The sequence below is a fragment of the Sminthopsis crassicaudata genome, chromosome 1 (assembly GCF_048593235.1).
Source record: "Sminthopsis crassicaudata isolate SCR6 chromosome 1, ASM4859323v1, whole genome shotgun sequence".
NCBI classification, from domain to species: Eukaryota; Metazoa; Chordata; class Mammalia; order Dasyuromorphia; family Dasyuridae; genus Sminthopsis; species Sminthopsis crassicaudata.
The window spans coordinates 167,959,201-167,979,670 of NC_133617.1; the positions used below are offsets into that span (position 1 = coordinate 167,959,201).

At 37.4% G+C, this 20,470-nt stretch overlaps 1 pseudogene; it reads left to right on the top strand.

The window, feature by feature from the left end:
* Positions 1-1,795: 1,795 nt before the first annotated feature.
* LOC141553196 (glyceraldehyde-3-phosphate dehydrogenase pseudogene) lies at positions 1,796-2,862 on the top strand (annotated as a pseudogene).
* The last annotated feature ends 17,608 nt before the right edge of the window (positions 2,863-20,470 follow it).

The following is a 20,470-nucleotide window of genomic DNA, read 5'->3' on the forward strand; positions in this document are numbered from 1 at the left end:
GATCTCCCTCAATTATCCTTAATCCGGCTGCACTTTCCTCCCAGCTCAGCAGCTTTTCTACAAAAGCCTGAGGGCTGCTTCAGGCACAGGTGTTGCCCGACAAACTGCTTTAATTGCTGACTGAGAAGCTATCTAGGGAATCCTGAGAGCTGTTGGAGAGCTGCCTGGCCTTCTGAGAAGAACTGGACTCTGAGTTCTGCATTGTTTTGCACATTGCATCTGATTTATTGTTTGCATTCACTCAGCTCTGCTTGAATCATTTAAAAAATAAAAAAGACAAAGAGGGAAGCTTTGCTCCTTCACCCAAGCCCTCTACCGCCTGCATTTTAATTTGATTGAATTGGGAAATCAAAAACCTTTGCTACTATAGGTCTACCCTATCCAGCAAAATATATTTCATCAGCCTTCTGTAGCAATCAACAGGATTTTTAAGGCATTGGGGATTCAGACTGAAACAAAATTCCTGCCCTCAGGAGTTCTGTTGAAGGAAACCAAGTGTATGGCTATATATACACGTGTGTATATACACCTATGTACATATAGGCCCAGATAGGTATATCTGCACATATGTATACATGTATGTTGTGAATGTATGCACTTGTGTGTGTGTTTACACACATGTAAATATACAGTAATGTTGTCCATGGAGTTTTCTTGGCAAAGATTCTGGAGTGGTTTGCATTTCTCTTTCCAGTGGATTAAGATAAATAGAAATTAAATGGTTTGTCTAGGTTTACACAGCTATTAAGTATCTGAGTCCAGATTTGAATTCAGACTTTCTTCAGTTCAGATCCAACAGTCTAGCTGCCTATGACAATAACAGTAACTACAGGCAACAATACCTGAGACAGTGGATAGAACACTGGGCTTGGAATCAGGAAAACTCATTTTCATGAACTTGAATCTGGCCTCAGACACTGAGCAGCCATGTGACCCTGTGCACGTCACTTAACCCTGTTTGTCTCAGTTTTCTCATCTGTAAAATGAACTGGCAAAGGAAATAGCAAACCACTCCAGCATCTTTGCCAAGAACCTAAATGGGGATCACAAAGAGTGGGCAGCAATTAAAACGACTCCACAACAGCAATACAGGCAATGTAAGAAATGTAGAGAGGATTTCTTTCAGTGCCTTGTTTTAGGACTTGACCAGCTCTCCCTTGGACTTCCAGCAAGGGGATATGATACTAATAAGATGTGAACAAGTTTATATATAGGATAAATAGGAGATTATTAACAGAGGGAAGGTACAGGGGGTTGAGAGAGGCTTCCTATAGAAGTTGGAAATAAGAATGGGCTTGCTTTGGAGAGCTTATCTCAATTCCTTTTGGCCTTTTTTATGTTTCTTGCCCTGAGAAGAGGCCACTGAACAATGATCGTGGAAAAAAAAGAACATTTCCAGAGTTGGAAGCCACCTCATGAGTTCAAGAGTTTCTGGGTTTTGTTGTCTGGGCTGATGTTTAGTGACAAGGGCTTTCTGCAACTGTTGTTTCCCAGAGGGAAAAAAGCATTGCTCACAAGTGGTGAAGGGCTACATTTTGCTGCCCTGATCTGGAACTTGAGTTGACAATATAGGCTTGAAGTGAAAGTGAAATGTCAGTTTAGCAGTCCCACAAAGTACCCTACCCTTTGGGGGAGACTGTAATTAAAGTGATGGGTATTCTTCTATGTTTTGTGTTGTTAATGTGCTGTTAATGAATCATTTGAGGTTTTTAAAGCATACTTTTGTGGTGTGCTAGAACCATTTTCTACTGGCAGGAAGCGGCTTTTAAATTTTCAGTGTATCTCAGCTCCTCTCCCAAGCTCGCTGCCAGGATCCGCTGCTTTGCGAACATCCCTGAGACAAGATGGTGAAGGTCGGAGTCAATGGATTTGCCCGTATCGGACGCCTGGTGACCCGTGCTGCCTTCTGCTCAAACGGAGTAGACATTGTGGCCATCAATGACCCCTTCATTGACCTTAACTACATGGTTTATATGTTCCAATATGATTCCACCCATGGCAAGTTCAATGGCACTGTCAAGGCTGAGAATGGAAAACTGGTGATCAATGGAAAGGCCATTACCATCTTCCAGGAGCGGGATCCCACCAACATTAAATGGGGAGATGCTGGAGCCGAATACGTTGTGGAGTCCACTGGCGTGTTTACCACCATGGAGAAGGCCGGGGCTCACTTGAAGGGTGGAGCTAAGCGTGTCATCATTTCTGCACCTTCTGCTGATGCCCCCATGTTTGTGATGGGAGTGAACCATGAGAAATACAATAATTCCCTTAAGATTGTCAGCAATGCCTCCTGCACTACCAACTGCTTGGCCCCCCTTGGCCAAAGTCATTCATGACAACTTTGGCATTGTGGAAGGACTCATGACCACAGTTCATGCCATCACTGCTACTCAGAAGACAGTTGATGGCCCCTCCCGTAAGCTGTGGCGTGATGGGCGTGGTGCTGCTCCGAACATCATCCCTGCTTCCACTGGCGCTGCTAAGGCTGTAGGCAAGGTCATACCTGAGCTGAACGGAAAGCTCACAGGCATGGCTTTCCGAGTTCCTACTCCCAACGTATCCATTGTGGATCAGACCTGCCACCTGGAGAAACCTGCCAAATATGATGACATCAAGAAAGTGGTGAAGCAAGCATCAGAAGGACCCTTGAAGGGCATCTTGGGCTACACAGAGGACCAGGTTGTATCCTGTGACTTCAACAGCAACACCCACTCTTCCACTTTTGATGCTGGCGCTGGCATTGCCCTCACTGACCATTTTGTCAAGCTCATTTCCTAGTACGACAACGAGTATGGTTACAGCAACCGTGTAGTGGACCTCATGGTCTACATGGCCTCCAAGGAGTAAAGTGGGAAGCTATGGATCTTCATCCCCAGCCAAAAAAAGTTGTTCCACCACTGGGGAGCCCACATCCCTAACCTATGTTCCTATACTGGGGATTTCATGCCCCATTCACATCATTGTCCTAAAGCCACCCCTGTAATAAGGGGGAGAAGCCTAGAGTGTCCTATATTGTGTACCATCAATAAAGTCACCTTATTTCAGTGAAAATAAATAAATAAATAAATGAAATTTCAGTGTAAGCACTGACACCTCCAAAATCAGCTAATGCAATATATTGAGGCTTGATTTATTGTTTTGTGGATTGCCTAAGCTTAAGAAAGTGAAGAATAAAATGTTAATACACAATTTTAAGTGTTCCTGGATACATTTCCCCCCTTCTAGAGAATAGACTGTTAAACATTTACCCAGCACACTCCTTTAAATAACTGTCCCATACTTGATATCTGATTGGTTGTTCGTCCTTCATTTTTAAGAGGACCAGTGATATCACAGTATTGGGGACAGGTTACAACTGTATTCAACTATGGCCAGTTGGTCCAACTCAAGTTCAGAAGGCTCTACCACAGTTCAGGCACAAATAGTCCACTAGACCACTTGGGATAGAGATATCTCTGGATCTGTGCAGTTCACGTTTCCTTTCAGCTACTGCAATTCTGCTTCATTCATGGAGTATAGTACCTTCTTTGATGTGGGCAGACCATTCTGGGCAGTCTTCTGCTAGCATCTCCCATGTCTCACAATTGATACCAAAGTTCTTCAGAGAGACCTTAAAAGCTTACTTCTACAGCTTGTTCTGACCACCACATGCTTGACTTGTGAGAGTTCTCCATAAACAGGTTTTTGATAAGTGTGCATTTGGTATCTGGGTTAGGTGGTTAGCCCATCAGAGTAGCCCTTTCTTCAGTAGAGTTTGAATGCTTCACAATTCACCTCCAGAGAGGCCCCAAGTGTCCGAGACTTTATCATGCCAACCAACCTTCAGAATCTTCCTATGATAATTCAAGTGGAAGTAGTTAGGTTTTCTCAACAGATTATCATCAACTAATGCTAAGCCAATGCTGTATATCTCAGGTTTTAGTCAACTCCCTTCTAGCTGAACCTCCAACTGAAGAAGAGATAGTGAAGGCTATCAGTCCTTTCTTGAGTGGCAAAGTGCCTTGCACTTATTACATCCCAGCAGAGATCTTCATAGCAGTAGGTCCACTGCTCATACAGAAACTGACTGAAATCTTTCAGATCATATAGTAAAAGGAAGCTATTTCCCAGGAGATCAAGGATCCCTCCATTGTCTATCCCTATAAAGGAAGCAAGCTGTCCTGTGACAGTCACAGGAGGCATCTTTCTCTTAGTCATTGCGGACAAGATTCTTGCCAGAGTCCTCCTAAATTGTCTGATTTTTTACCTGGAAGATAGTCATCTGCCCAAGGGCCAGTGTGGCTTCAGAAAGGGTCAACGACTGGTCAATATGGTGTTTGCTGCCCCCAAACTGCAGGAGAAATGCCAGGAGATGAACAGAGGTCTGTACACAACTTTTGTTGACCTGACCAAGGGTGTTGGTCATAGCTTCATTCATGTTGTATGCCAGTTTAATGATGGCAGCTCACACTGGTTCTGGATTAAGGATGATGCTCTCATGGTTAACCATTCACCGGTGGAGTAAAGCTGTAGGCTTACTCCCATGCTTTTTAGTAAGATATTTTCAACAATGTTGTCAGATCCCTTCAAGGAGGATGAACAAAAGTCTCAAGATCACCTACTATATGGATGGCAAACTATTTAATTTGAAAATGCTACAAGCCAAGATTGACTAGGAGGGAGAGTTGGTATGACTCCATTCACAGATAAATGTGCACTAAGTGTAATCTCTGAGGCTAAGATGTGTATGAATTGATTCTCTGCCAAAATTATTCTAATTTTGACTTGACAAAGAAAACTTAGTATTTATTCTGTACAATGAGTATCTTTTCCAGAAGGGGCCCTGTAAATCCCATTTGGGCAGGCAATAACATGAACTATATCTAAGCTTTGTTTTTAGAAGTTTTCTCTGGAGTTCTATCCTGAGATAAAGGCAAAATAAGTTAGAGAATGTGAAAAAAGCCCGACTCTCATCTTTGAGATCAGATTGCTCCCAAGTTCTTTTTAAGTCCAGGGCCTAGAGTCTTTGTAGGAAGAGAGCCAACCTGGCCATGGGTTCACAGTTTGGGAGTTTGTCTGGAATTTGATAGATTTATTCCTAATTGGCCTCTAGAGTTTAATCTTCTTAGAGCAGAAGTAGGGAACCTTTTTCTGCCAAGGGTTATTTGGATATTTATAATATAATTCATTGGCCATACAAAATTATCAACTCAAAAACTCAAATAGTTGAATGTTGTTGCACCTAGCTTTCAGCTCATCATTGCCAGTGGTTTCCTTGACAGTGTCAGACCAAATGATTTCAAGGGCCAGACATTCACCATTCCTGCTTTAGGGGGATGAGAATAGTCCTACTTATGTTTGGAGCTCATCTGGGTTGTTTTGATTTATTTTTTATTTAAATGACATCCTATGAATTCAGATCTCCTTTTGAAATACCCAATGCTTTTATATGCCTCCATTAGAGAATTAGGGTGAACTATAAGTAGCAGGGACCCTTAGTGATTTTTAAAAAAATCTTCAGTTAAATTACTGTGCAAATGAGATTCATTAAAGAAATGTATGGGTTTCTCTTGGGAGAGCCCTATGGAATCTGAGAGCTCATTTGGGAACCTGCCTGTTTCCTTGCTGAGTTTGATATTTTTCTGCACCAGATCCTTTATGTGTGACTTCAACTTTCCTATGGCCAGGTCCGACAACAATAAAGTTCATGTGTATGCTCACTTCCCTTGTCTCTTCCTCCAAATTTGTAGTTTTTCCTAAGCATGCTGATTATATGAAATATTAAGTTCCATTTCTTCCCGTGGCTTCCCTAATGTTTTCCTTTTTCCCTCCTTTTTGCTCCTTCACTCAAGGTCACCAAAATAGAGTTAAACCATCCCTAGCCCCATCCCTAGCCCCTCTCTTTGATATATTTAATTACCCCTAAAACCCTTAAAAACATTGGACTTTTGAGGGAATACTAAAATTTCTTTTTACTCTATCATAATGATTACATTTTCTTTTTATAAAAAGTTTCTTCTAATTACTTCAGTAATTTTCTAGGTTTCTCTTAATTCTTGTTTTTGCATTTCAAAGATTTTGTCCAGTGCAGGTCTGAGTATGAAAAAGACTTTTTGTTATTGTCATTCAATCATGTCTGAGCCCATTTGGGACTTTCTTGGCAAAGACACCAGAGTAGTTTACCATTTCCTTCTTCAGATCTTCTTACAAATAAGGGAACTGAGGCAAACAGAGTGAAGTGTCCTGCCCAGTAAGTACCTGAGACTGGATTTGAATTCGGGAATATCAGTCTTCCCTATCCCTAGTGCTCTATGGCACCACCTAGTTGCCCTTGTCTGGGAAAGTGGGCCCTTATTTGGGCCTGGACTCCACTGTTCAGTGGTCATAGTTTTCTTGGTATCTCCTGCCTGCTGGATTGGAGAAAGGCACACACACACACACACACACACACACACACACACACACACACACACACACACACACACATTCTATAGCTATTCTCTTCATTTTTTAACCATTATTCAGTCTTTTTCTTTTTGGGATGGCATACATGTGAGAGATCTGAGCTGTACTGCTTCTGCCCATGCTACCATTTTGAAGGGAAGTCTCCTTTCCGCTGTTATCAAAGATTCTGTTTTGATTTTAGCCTAAGAAAGGCAGAAGAGTTCAGAAGAATGAGTGCTGGATTTGGATTGAGAAAATCCTCCTTCTCTATTCCCTGCCTGTGTGACTTTGTGTAGTTCATTTCACTTTTCAGCTATAAAAGGAGTTTAGACTTCATGGCCTGTAAATTCTATTCTTATTCTAAATCCATGAATTTCAATTCTCATTTTTCTCTAGTCTCAGCATCTTTATGGAAAAACCCTGTGAAGCCTGGACACAAAGAGGGTATTACCTTATCTTTTGTTTTAGTAATTATAGTTTTGTTTACTCTGACAGCAAGGAAAAGTTCCCTAGTGAGACTTTTTTTTTTTTTTTTTTAATTTATGTTGTCTGTGGGAGTAATCATGTTAGTAACTTTCTGCCTTTATTTTTCCAGATTCTGCCTGCCAGGCTAAAATACTGTCCAATTGCTGATCATTCTAATAACTATTCTCCCAGCTGTCTATAGAAAAAGGAGCTTTCAAATAGAGCTATAGCTGTCAAGTCTTTCTCTCTCTCTCTCTCTCTCTCTCTTTTTTTTTTTTAAAGGAAGAATTATTTACCTTTAAGGTAATACAACATACACAGCAAATAGAGGGACAAGGGAAGAAAAATGGGGATGATGTGATGGAATGAGTGGATAGAAAATAAAGATGATCAACCAAAAGAAAAAAAAAAGGGGGGAAAGGGCATACAGAACAAAGAGGAAGTACATTCATTACAGTAGACCTTGGTCTTGATGGAAGTTTTCAAATTCCAGCATCCTGAGACATTTTTTTAAGCACTTGATTTGAAGCATCTAATTAGGTTCTGATCTACTTTGTCCTTTCCTCATCAGTTTTAACTTGCATTTTCTGCTTTAGAATAGAAGGTAAGCATTTTTTTAAGTGATTACTAGTAGATTGTTTTCTGCAAATTAAAACAACTTTGAGGTACCACCTCATAACCATCAGATTGACTAACTGATCAAAAAAAGAAAAAGACAAATTATAGAAATAAAAAGGTATTATTTCTTCAATTATTGCATGGTTGGTGAAACTGTGAACCAGTCTAGGCATTCTGTGAAGAAATTAAACTGGGTATAACTTTTGCCCTAGTGATATTTTTGTGAGTTTTATACTCTATAAAGAAAACAGCTCTTATGTACAAAAAAAAATTATAGCTGCTTTTTGTGATGTCAAAGAATTGGAAACTAAGGAGATACTTATCAATTGGGTAATCAGTAGGTTGAATAAGTTGTGATATATGAATGTGATACAATACTGTTGTTCTGTAAGAAATAATGAAAGGGGTGGTTTCAGAAAAAAAATATGTATGGGATAAAAAACTGTAGGAAAATGGGAGAAGAAGGCAAGACTCTTTCCCAACATGATCCAGGAAAAAGCTCATTTCGATGAATCAAAAAAAATTATAGCAGTTCACTTTGTGATGACAAAGATTTGGAAATTGAGAGGATGCCCATAAGTTGGAGCTGAGTAAGTTGTGGATATGATTGTGATGGAATACTATTTGCTGTAAGAAATGATGAATAGTTTTATTTTAGAAAAATATGGAAAGATTTGAATGAAATAATGAAGAGTGAAATGGGCAGAGCCAAGAGAACATTGCTATAGTAATAGCAATTCTGTTTGAAGAGCAAATGTGAGGGTGAACCAAATAGTGCAGTGGATAGAGTACTGACTCTGAAATCAGGAGAACCTGAGTTCAAATCCAGCCTGAGACATTTAACACTTTCTAACTGTGTGATCGTGGGCACACATATGTATGTGTGTGTGTATATATATATATATATATATAAACTTAAAAAAAATTAATCAATTTTTACAGAGTGAAGTGAGTGGAACCAGCAGAACAATTTATACGAAAACAACAATATTGTAAGGACAATCAACTCTAAAAGATTTAGGAACTCTGATCAACAAAATGACTTTTCACAACTCCAAAGGAATCACAATGAAATGTGCTATTGATTTCATATAGAAAAGTGACAGATTCAGAGTACAAGTCAAAGACTATATTTCTTTCCTTCCTTCCTCCCTCCTCTTTCCTCCCTTCCCTCCTTTCCTTTCCTTCCTTCCTTCCCTTCCTTCCTTCCTTCCTTCCTTCCTTCTTTCCTTCCTTCCTTCCTTCCTTCCTTCCTTCCTTCCTTCCTTCCTTCCTTCCTTCCTTCCTTCCTTCCTTCCTTCCTTCCTTCCTTCCTTCCTTCCTTCCTTCCTTCCTTCCTTCCTTCCTTCCTTCCTTCCTTCCTTCCTTCCTTCCTTCCTTCCTTCCTTCCTTCCTTCCTTCCTTCCTTCCTTCCTTCCTTCCTTCCTTCCTTCCTTCCTTCCTTCCTTCCTCCTTTTTTCTTTTTTCTTTTATTTCTTTCAATAATGAGGCAATTCATTTTTAAATACTATACATATTTATAATAGTTCTTTCCCTCCCTTCTTAATAGGTAAAAGGAAGAGGAAAGGGAGGGGAACTGACAAATAATATTCAAACTAAAAAAAAAAACAGCTTGTGTTTTCGCTTTTAAAACTTATTAATTTGGTTGAACATAGATTACTTGCCATCTAGGGGAGGGGGTGGGGAGAAATGGAGGGAATTTGGAAAACAGGTTTTGCAAGGGTTAATGTTGAAAAATCATTCATGCATATGCTTTGAAAAATAAAAATATTTAATAAAAAAATGACATCTAGAGCAGGAAAAGAAAAAAGATCAGGAACTGCTTTTGTCTTTCTTTTTATCCCCTGCATTTAGCATCTTGTCTGGCACACAGTAAGTGCTTAATAAATGCTTGTTAACTTGACATCAAAAAACAACAACAACAAAAACTTGTTAATTCATCTGCTTTGACATATCTACTGAGGTCTGGAAGTTGTGTTTGTATGTTTTTTAGTAGTATATCTTTTTATCATATTTGGTGTAAATATTCCCCCAGTCTATTTTTTATTACATTGCTTTTATGTTGCACTGGAAATTAAAATTTTTTAATGTATTGTGAGAGATTATTTCTTTCTCTGATCCACAACATCTACCTTGGAAGCAAATACCATGGTCATCATGCCCCTTTCATCTACTTTTTGGAGATTTTTCAAGAAGAAATTTGGGGATAATTTATATAATTTGCCCCACATTGTCTTGGAAAGAAACAGGGTTAGAGAAAGCAAATGGAGTAGAACAGTACCTCCTCTGAACCCCAAAATCTTAGGGAAGCTAACGTAAGCAAAAGTTTCAACAAATATATTCGGAGTGGGCAGACAGATATTCCACTAGAAGTAGGAAACAGAGACCTTTTTGAACATATATGTGTTTCTATGGCCATCTGAAGAGATCCTTTGTATGAAATACTGCTTTGAGGACCTAGGTATGAAACAAAAGAAGCTTTCACTAGACTATTAGTACTCAAGTGCAGACTCTGTCTGCAGAGTTTGAACTAGAGGGATATATCAACCTCACTCTTCCCTTTTATTACCAGGGATAATAGGCCACCACATCTGGTTCGTTTGCCTTTCCATATAAATTTAATTATTATTTGTTCTTTGTGCTTTGTTTTTGAAAAGGACCAGTGACATCACAGGATGATGTTTTGACTTGTGAGTGAATTGAATTAAAGTGAGGCAGAGTTGCACAAAATCATTAACTTCATCCTCTTTTCCTGAGTTATTGAAGACTAGTGGCAAGGAAAAAGTCAAGATGACTAGTGATAGCCTAGGATGCCGTGCATGATCTTGACATCTTTAATGTCTGACCTGCTCTAAGCATTCCACAGCACCTGTTTCAGCTGCCTCAGCTTTTGAACAAATTGATCTCATCTGCCCATTTGATGGGGGAAGCCTTCAGATGCTTGAGATAGAGATTCCCCCTAATTAACAAACCGATGGCTTTGAGACCTGCCAGTTACCTCAACCTGGTTTAGCCCATCTGCCAAGACAGTTTTACCAGTGCATGCTACAGCTTCTTGGAGCCACAGGTGAGAGTTGGCAGACAGGTGGGCACTAAAAGTGAATGAGCAGCTCTGTAAAGGGTTTAGCAAGCCATCACACCAGAGCTTCTTGTGCTTCCTGAACGCTCCAATGCTCCATATACCCCATGATTTGATTTAGTCCTATGAAGAAGCTCATTGGTATTCTATTAAATATGTAATTTCATTTTGGGAATATTGCCATTTTTACTCTTTTCAGCAGATCTATCCACAAATATTGAATGTTCCTCTAATTATTTAGGTCTTTCTTTTTCTCGGGCAGCTTTTATGGTTTGTCCCTATGAAGTTCAAATGTGTATATATATATATATATATATATATATATATATATATATATATATATATATATATATATATATATATATATATATATATATATATACACATATATATATAGGTAAATTAAAAATATTTGTTGCCTCCTTACTATTTTCTTCCCTCCTTCCCACTCCTGCTTAAAAACAACAACATGGGCAGCTACTTGATGTAGTGGTTAGAGCACCAGCCCTGAAGTCAGGAGGATCTGAGTTCAAATTTGGTCTCAGACACTTAACACTTCCTAACTGTATGACCTTGGGCAAGTCACTTAACCCCCAATTGTCAAAGAAAGAAAGAAAGAAAGAAAGAAAGAAAGAAAGAAAGAAAGAAAGAAAGAAAGAAAGAAAGAAAGAAAGAAAGAGAAAGAAAGAAACCAACAACTTATTTGCAGTCTATTCACTGAAGCCATGATTATTAATTTGCTAGTTGAGGATATATACCAAAGCCTTCATTTCTTTTAAACTCGAAATCATAAAACCTCAGATCTGAAAAGGATTTCAGAGGTTATCTAGTTAGGCTCATTCTTGAGCAGATATCCATGAGCTATCTTTATTAATTTTTTTTGGAAGTCTTTTTTTTTAATTTATTTTTTTTTATTATAGCTTTTTATTTACCAGATATATGCATGGGTAATTTTACAGCGTTGACAATTGCCAAACCTTTTGTTCCAACTTTTCCCCTCCTTCCCCCTACTTATTCCCCCAGATGTCAGGTTGACCAATACATGTTAAATATGATATATGTATACATGTGCAAACAGTTATTTTGCTGTACAAAAAGAATCGGACTTTGAAATAATGTACAATTAGCCTATGAAGGAAATCAAAAATGCAGGCAGGAAAAATTAGAGGGATTGGGCATTCTATGTAGTGGTTCATAGTCATCTCCCAGAGTTCTTTCTCTGGATATAGCTGGTTCAATTCATTACTGCTCTATTGGAACTGATTTGGTTCATCTCATTGTTGAAGATGGCCACGTCCATCAGAATACATTCTCATACAGTATGTTGTTGAAGTATATAATGATCTCCTAGTCCTGCTCATTATTCAGCATCAGTTCATGTAAGTCTCTCCAGGCCTTTCTGAAATCATCCTGCTTGCCATTTCTTACAGAGCAATAAATATTCCATAATATTCATATACCACAGTTTATTCGGCTATTCTCCAATTGATGGGCATCCACTCAGTTTCCAATTCATGAGCTATCTTTAAACGAGTTTACCATCTTGGTTCCTTGAGGAGCATCAGAAATAAGGGACTCTTTAGCTCCCTAGAAAGTCCATTATGCATTGATTTCAAACGTATTCAACATGTTCATGTAAGAGCTTAAGAGTTTTTGAAAAATAGTAGACAACCATTTAATAAAGGAATGATTATTTAAAGGAAACAGCTTATTTGGCATTAAGTGAAATGGGAAACTGAGGGCTTTTAAGAAAAATAACTGGGAAATTCAAGATTCCACACCAAGTATCTGTTAATCATTAAGGCTGGGGGAAGAAGAACAAAGACTTGCTCTTTTAGCAGAAATACCTGAGATAACCCCCCTGACCTTCTCTTAACTACTTAGAGAAGAACATGACTAATTAGTTAATGGCCTGGAGATATTCAAGAAGTCTCTATTTGTTGATTGAAGAAGCCTGAGGTAAAAACTAAGTTTCCTTGGTTATTCTAGAAACCTTCTAATTCCTCCAGTTTAATAGATTACTTACCTCTAAATAGATCTCCTTATTGTTAGGGATTATGTGATTTCTCATAAAATTATTAACTAAAGTAGATTGAATCTATAACCTAAATTTTAGTTTATGAAGGTCTGATGGGTTTGGGAAAATGAAATTCTTTGTACAAATCTTATAATAGAATGCTCATACTAGCTCAAGTAAGCATTTGTAAACCTTATAAAACTGACCACCATAAACTTAAGCAAACACACCTGCAAGCATTTATATAACTTGTAAAACTTGACTACCATAAATTTAGGTAAACACATCTGCAATAAGCCAATTATATTGGCCTGACTAGAATTTAGCAAACCTGTGTTACTTCCATTTGAGCAAACATTGAGCAAGGTAGTGAAAATTAACTGGATAAGCGGAGGGGAGTCATGAATTCTTGTGGTTTATGAATATATAATCCCCCTTAATTTCTGTGAAATTGGCCTCCTCTCTCTGGAGAACGCAGTGAGAGGACCACCCACTTCTCATGAGATTCTAATAAAGCTTCTGTTCTTCACTTTTAGAAATCTCTGAGTGGTCATTTTTGAGTTAGGGCTTGCCGTCCCACACAGCATGGATTTGAAATCCCTCAAATCTCACATCTCTAATAGAATATAACAGCCTGGAGAACAGAGCCTGTTTTGTTTTTGCCTTTGTAGCCAAATTGCCTACTTTAGTGGCTGGTGTAGATGAATTTTTAACAAATGTTAGTAGATTTATATGAACATGTTGGACATATTTAAAATCAAAGCTCAAGAGAAGCAACTTTGGAAAAATGGTGGGCAACCATTTAATAAAAGAATGATTATTTAAAAGAAACAGATCATTTGGTGTGGATTTGAAATCTCTCAAATTTCTCATGGCTTTTTCACATTAGAGAAGTGAACAATAGGGCTATCAGTGCCTTTCTCCTCCAACACTATAATACTAATTGACCAGAATCATTATCAGGAAACTGGGTACATTCCTTTCTGATACTTCCATTGCCTTTATCTGCTGGCCTTTCTCTAAGTACCTGTGGAGTTACAGCTTTCCTCAATGTGATTTTCCCCAGAGCAACAGATGAAAAGTGGTTCCAAAGGAATACTCCCCTAATTTCTACATTTCAACTATGTAGAAAGTTTACTTGCACTAATTGCATCGTGTCTATAGTACTTGTAGTCAAGAGGTTCAGAGTTCAAATATTCAAATTCTTTCACAGATTTACCAGCTGTATGAAGTCATTTAACCTCTGAAGAAGTCATTTAATCTCTTTTTAATTTCTTTATCTGTAAAATAAAAAATAGCACCTAACTTCATCTATATTAAAGTTAATTATTATTCCTATATCTTAAGACATGAAGAATCTGTTATAAATTATATCTAAAACATAATGAAATTACTCTGGAATGAAAAAAATATGAAGTCAACAAAGCCCCCATTGTTTTTATTTATAAAAACCAACCTTTGGATACTATTCATCAGAGCTTCTGCTAACCTGAGCATCAGGAGATCACAGAATTAGTTCTGATACTCTGTTATCTGTGGTTTTTTAACCTTTTAAGTTGTCGATATATTTTAGAGTTGGAATGGGACAAGTCACTTTATATCACCTATTTTGAATTATTGTAGGAGAGAGGGATAGTTTTTAAGGCTTATTATAAGATAATGAGGACAAAAGATGGAAATAGTTGATGGTGAAAGATCTTCTGAAAGGTTTTCTGATATGCATCAGGTGTTCAAGGAAGACTAGCACCTCTGGTGTGAGGATTTGCTGAGCCCTTTTCAGGAATGCTTATCTACCTTTGGTATCCACCTGTCACCCATCTCTCACCTGTGGCTCCAAGAAGCCACAGAATCGAGAAAGAGCTATCAATCTGTCAATCCTTTCCGTGTCCGGGCTGGGTGAGGTTTCCCGTGTTTTCCAGCTAGTCGGCATCGTTTATGGTCAGAACTACGACGGTATCTGATCGTCTTCAAACCTCCGACTTTCGTTCTTGATTAATGAAAACATTCTTGGCAAATGCTTTCGCTCTGGTCCGGTCCAAGAATTTCATCTCTAGCGGTACAATACGAATGCCCCCGGCCGTCCCTCTTAATCATGGCCCCAGTTCTTAAAACCAACAAAATAGAACCGGGGTCCTATTGTACATGCAATGCTACATACCATCTTGGCAGATGGGCTAAACCGGGTTGAGGGTAACTGACAGGCCTCAAACTGATTAATGAGTTAGGAACTTCCCCTGGTGGAATGGGCAGATGAGAATAGCTTGTTTCAAAGGCCAGCAAGGTAGCTGAAGCAGGCACTGTGGAACACTATCAAAGATGCATCTGAGGTCATTACTAGTTATCTTGCTATTTGTTTTGCTATTGAACTTTGATGGCAAAAGACTCTGCAAGAGAAAGTGAGGCTGGTGACTTTATGCAACTATGCCTCATTTAAGTCCAGTTTACCTGAACATTGAAAATGTTGTCCTTTAAAAATGAAGGATAAACAGCAATAGCAGAACCACTGTGCATTAGTCCAACCTAGAAAACAATTTGGAATTATGTGGGAAAAGAGGCTGTCTTTTAACTTTGAGATCTCATTCCTTCAGAAAAGTCAAAGACAGAAAGGTCCCATAGCAGTTTATAGTGGTTTTAAAAAAACTGCAGACAAACTGGATCTCTATCCATTGTGTAAAGCCTAATCAAATATTGGTACATGTATATAATGTACTAAAGTACATAATGCAACAGAATGATTATTATTATGCTATAAGAAACAATGACTGTCAAGAATTCAGAAAAACATGGGTTCAAAATACTAACAATGGTACAATGATCATAAGATGTAAATAAAAAGAAAGATATAAGTAAATAATATTTGTAAGGCATTTTTGCAATATTAGACAGTAAGTATTACAGATACTGTTCTGAGGATGATGATGAAACTGAACTTTACATATTGATAATAATTAAGTTTGGCCCCTTGAAGAATAAATGACAAAATGTGCCTCATTTTTCATAATAATATGGGAGAGGGGCAGCTAAGTGGCGAAGTGAATAGAGAACCAGCCTTGAATTCAGGAGGACCCGAGTTCAATTCTGGTCTCAGACACTTAACACTTCCTAGCTGTGTGACCCTGGGCAAGTCACTTAACCCCAGCCTCAGGGGGAAAAAAATAATAATAATATGGGAGGAACTATGAGTTACAAACATTGCCAGGCTGCTATATATACTTATTTTTTTTGCAGAACTGTTTTTCCTCTCTCTCTCCTCCCCCCTTTTTTGTTATAAGAGAAGCCTCATCAGGTAAGGTAGCAGGGAGGATATTTTTGGAAATGAGTGTGATATAAAATAAAAAGGAATAAATAAAACTTTTAAAAAACTCATTATAGCAAAATCTGAATTTGTATAGCAAAATAATTAGATAAAGCTGTATAAATGTATCTGTTCAATTTTCCAGATAGTCTGGGATACTTTTAACTTGACAGCACTATGTTGGATCTGACATTCCAGAGAAAAGAAAGCTTAGTTGCTTATCAGTGTTTCCATGGCAATGTCTGTGAAAGGGTCTGGGGGAGAGAGAGTGAGGAGGAATAGGATTGCAGAGGTGAAAGGTCATGACACACTATGATAAGCGAGTATAACAAAACCTTTCACGAGCCTGGAGTATGTCCTTGAGGTTACTTACTCATTGGCTGGTTGGTTCTCTCATCACCCATAAATAACCCCTGTTGGTCCCACTTTTGTTTAAGCTATTACTTTGGAATGTCACTTAGATAGTTACTCTGTGCTGCCCTTTAAAGGAATAATCTAGGTTCACTCTGCTTAGTCTAATTAACAAGTGATACATTTTCTCTGACCTACATAGGCCTTTTAAACAACCACAACCGAGGACGTTGGAATGATTTCACAACATTTGTGTTATTTTCAAATTAGTCTGTAAAGAGTCTGGATATTCTTAGAATAATGAAGCACTCTGAGAGATGGAGATTTAAGAGGCAAAATATCCCTTCTATCACCCCAACCACTCATGATGGGGGGCAGAGTGAGATGTCTGTTATCCTTTGAGAATAATTGATTTCTGGAAACATCCTCAACAACCCAGCTTTTAGAAAGAAGAAATTCTTCTAGGAAGGGGTTAAATAAAAGGGAAATTTTCTTATATAAATTTCTAAGTCCTGTTGAGAGGATCAAAGATTTAGAACTATATAGAATTTAGAATCTTCAAAGTTCTTCACCCCAACTTTTTTTGTATACAGCTGAGGAAACTAATATCTGGAAAAATTTAATGACTTGCCCCAAGTCATATGGGGAAGAAAGAAGTGAACTAAGATTTTAACCAAACCTTGTCACTTTGTATCTAGAGCTCTCACCTTTCCACTGCAAGACCTAAATGTCCTTCAGCTGGTTAAAAATAGATACTTTATTACTGAATTACTATTTTAGGAAAATAATGTGTCAAAAGTGTTGCTTCCATGTCCCCTACTTACCAGAAAGATGAATTAGATCTGGTAATGTGAGAGAGGAGAAAAATAAAAGACGGAAGAGTGATTTTCAGAGTCTTAAATTTTAACTCTATTGATGATAATTATTTGATCTTCTGGTATTTTAGTTTCCCCAACTTTGAAATGCTCATATTTTCTTGCAATCTGGGTTAATCTGGGTACTTTTAAAGTGCTTTGAGATCACAGATAAAAGACCTAGCGTAAGCCCAAAGTGTTATCATGCTTTTATTCTGTGCCTAGAATGCGTGCTTGGGGGGAGGGGAGGAGTATTGGAGAATGGGAGTGTTGGTTCCCTGATTCAGAGGAACTACAGCCAAGCACATTCTACCTTCTTTTTATCTCATCCCTAGTTTCTTTGTGTTTATATAGAAGAAGAAGGGACCAGAGGGAACTAGGGTGGGGAGGCTGAGATAAAGCAGGTTTGTTTAGGGATGAGTCAGAAGAAGCTCAGCTGGAGTGTTTTATTTGGGACTGATGGATAAATTGCTCATCAGTACTTTTGTTACTCCCACTGAGAAGGGCAGGAGTTTCTCACAATTTATTCAATTTGTGAAGTTAGTTATCAATGAGGAACAGGGAACCCCTAATCACCTGGAGCCCCATTTTGATTAGCAAGTCAGATGTTCAAAAAGTAGTCATAATGGTAAAATACATATACAAATACTATTTTTTCAAAAATATTTTCTTTTTTCTAATTATATGTAAAAAAAAATTGACCTGCATTTTCAAATTTTTTTGAGTTTCAAATTCTGTCCTTCTATCTCATCCCTTCCCTCTCCCTCAGAAGGCAAACATTTTGATATAGACTATACATGTACAACTATGTAAAATGAATTTCCATATTAGCCACGCTACTAAAGAAAATAGAAAATATAGGAAAAAACCCAATTCAAGAAAAATAAAGAAACAAAAATATACTTTAATCTGCATTCAAATCCCATCAGCTCTTTCTCTGGGGATGGATAACATTTTTCATCTTAAGTCCTTCAGAATTTTCTTGGATCATTGTATTACTGAGAGTAGCTAAATTATTCACAGTTGGTCATTGTACAATATTGCTGTTACTGTGAACAATGTTCTCCTGGTTCTGCTCACTTCACTTTGTATCAATTCATTTAAGTGTTTCCAGATTTTTCTGAAAAAAGAAAATAGTGAAAGTATCACAGCTATCAATATCTCAATTATATTCTGAACTGTTATCACAAACTAGAAATGTGGATAATTGATCAACTTGCCTTACAGTTCCTTTATGAAAAAGTGGTTAAAAAAATATAACTCTCTGAGCAAAGTAAATCAAATTATATTATCAAATGAAATAATACAGGCACAGTACTGTGCAAACTTTGAAGTGCTATATAAATACTATTTTTATTATATTTATACATATGTCTTTAAGAAAACTAAGCAAAAATCTAAATTTAAAAAATAGATGGAAAAATATCAATAGAATTTTGCTCAAAAGGTATGACCATCCCCTTAACTAGTAGCAATTAAAATTTAATCCCATTCACAAAGGATCAATTTCCAGCAAATTCTAAGATCGAGTCTCTTATGTAAAGTGAAATATATCTTGGCATCCATTGGAGAGACAACAGGAAAGTTATTCTCCTTCTCTGTCTTTTATTAGGCAGATAAATCTCTGGTAAGGAGATTAGCAAACCAAAATTATTTCTTGAAGTCCCCTAGCATCCACATTCTCATGCTTTGATAATAGTCTTACAAAATTTCCTAACCTAAGATCATACTAGGACAATTTTTCATGATAAAGTTTTTTAAGTACGCCAACTTCCCTATCAGATTGAGATCTAAACTGCATTTGGGAAATGAAGCAACTATTCCCCAATAGATAAATAAATGGTCAAAGGATATAAGTATAAGTTTTCAAAAGAAATGTTATCTATGGATAGCCATTTGAAAGATGGTTCCAAATCATTAGTAATAATAGAAATGCAAATTAAAACAACCCTGAGCTATCATTTTACATATCCAGCAAATTTACAAAGATGAGAAAAATAAAGAAATTTTGATGTTGAAGGTACAGCAGGACCTGTACACTAATAAACTGAACCACTTCACAACTCCACTAACAACCATATTTTGGAAAACAATTTAGAAGTATACAACTAGTCAATAAATGATTTTTTTGTCCTTTGATCCACAGAGATTCCACTGCTGGGACTATATTCTTGGAGGTCAAAGACAAAAAATCTAAAGGTTCCATATATACTAAAATATTCATAGCATAATTTTTTGTATTAGAGACGAAGAATGTGTCCATTGATTGAGGAGTGGTTGAACAAACTGTGTTATATTAGTGTAATTATTACAGTTAAGAAATAGTGAATTAAGAAATTATAAATATAAGGAATTCAAAGGAACATGAATGAAAAAAGATGTAGTAAGTCCTAACTATGAGACAAACACTATGCTAAGCATCAGAGGTACAAATAGAAAAGGAAAGACAACCCTTCTTTCAAGAAGATTATTTTCTAATGGATGAGATCACATATACAGAGAGAAAAAAAGACAGAGAGAGAGGGAGGGAGATAGAGAGAGACACACACAGAGACAGAGACACAGAGAGAGAGAGCTGTTGTGGCCAGGGAAAGCCACTTTGGTCCAGAAAATTATAGGGATAGGGAGTGGGATCATAATGGAGAATCAATCCAGGTACAATGGCAAAGTTGAGTTCCAAAACTGGAGGAAGGTAGAGATGATGGGTAGGTAATTGTTAAGACTATGAAAGAAGAAGTGACTAGAAAGAAAGATTGAAGTAAAGCATGGCAGCAGCTTTCCTAAAATAATGGTCTAGTCACTCACCTATAACTAGTATAAATGTTCCTCCAGGGATTGTTTTCTGGTATAGCTAGTGATAGCTAGCTATCTGGTATAGCTAGATTGGTGAAGAGGTTGTGGAAGAGGTTGCCAGAGAGAAAAGACTAAAATGAAGTAGATGGAGGATTTCCTGACATAATGATCTTCAAGGTACTCATTAATCAGAAGAACTATTTTTAGCAAAGAAATTCTTTCAGGATATAGTTTCTGGTATGACCAATATGATAGTTGGTGCAATTTTAAAGGGGGCAGAAGTAACTAGAAGGAGAGAAGACTTACATAAGCTAACATAGAAGGAAGTAAGCAAATCCAGGAAAATAGCATACATAATGACCAAACCATTATTAAAAAAAATTAAATTTTATGTCAAAATGAATGATCTTTGATGAGTTTCTTTTCTTGAAGAAATGAGGTATTTTGGATAAGACATTTTATATAAATTCTCAAAGGAGTTGTTTTGATTGTCTTTGCTTAATTGTTTTTTCTGTTACCAGGTAAAGTTCATAAGTTATGTATATCTTGAAATTGATGTAGTATCAAAATAAAAT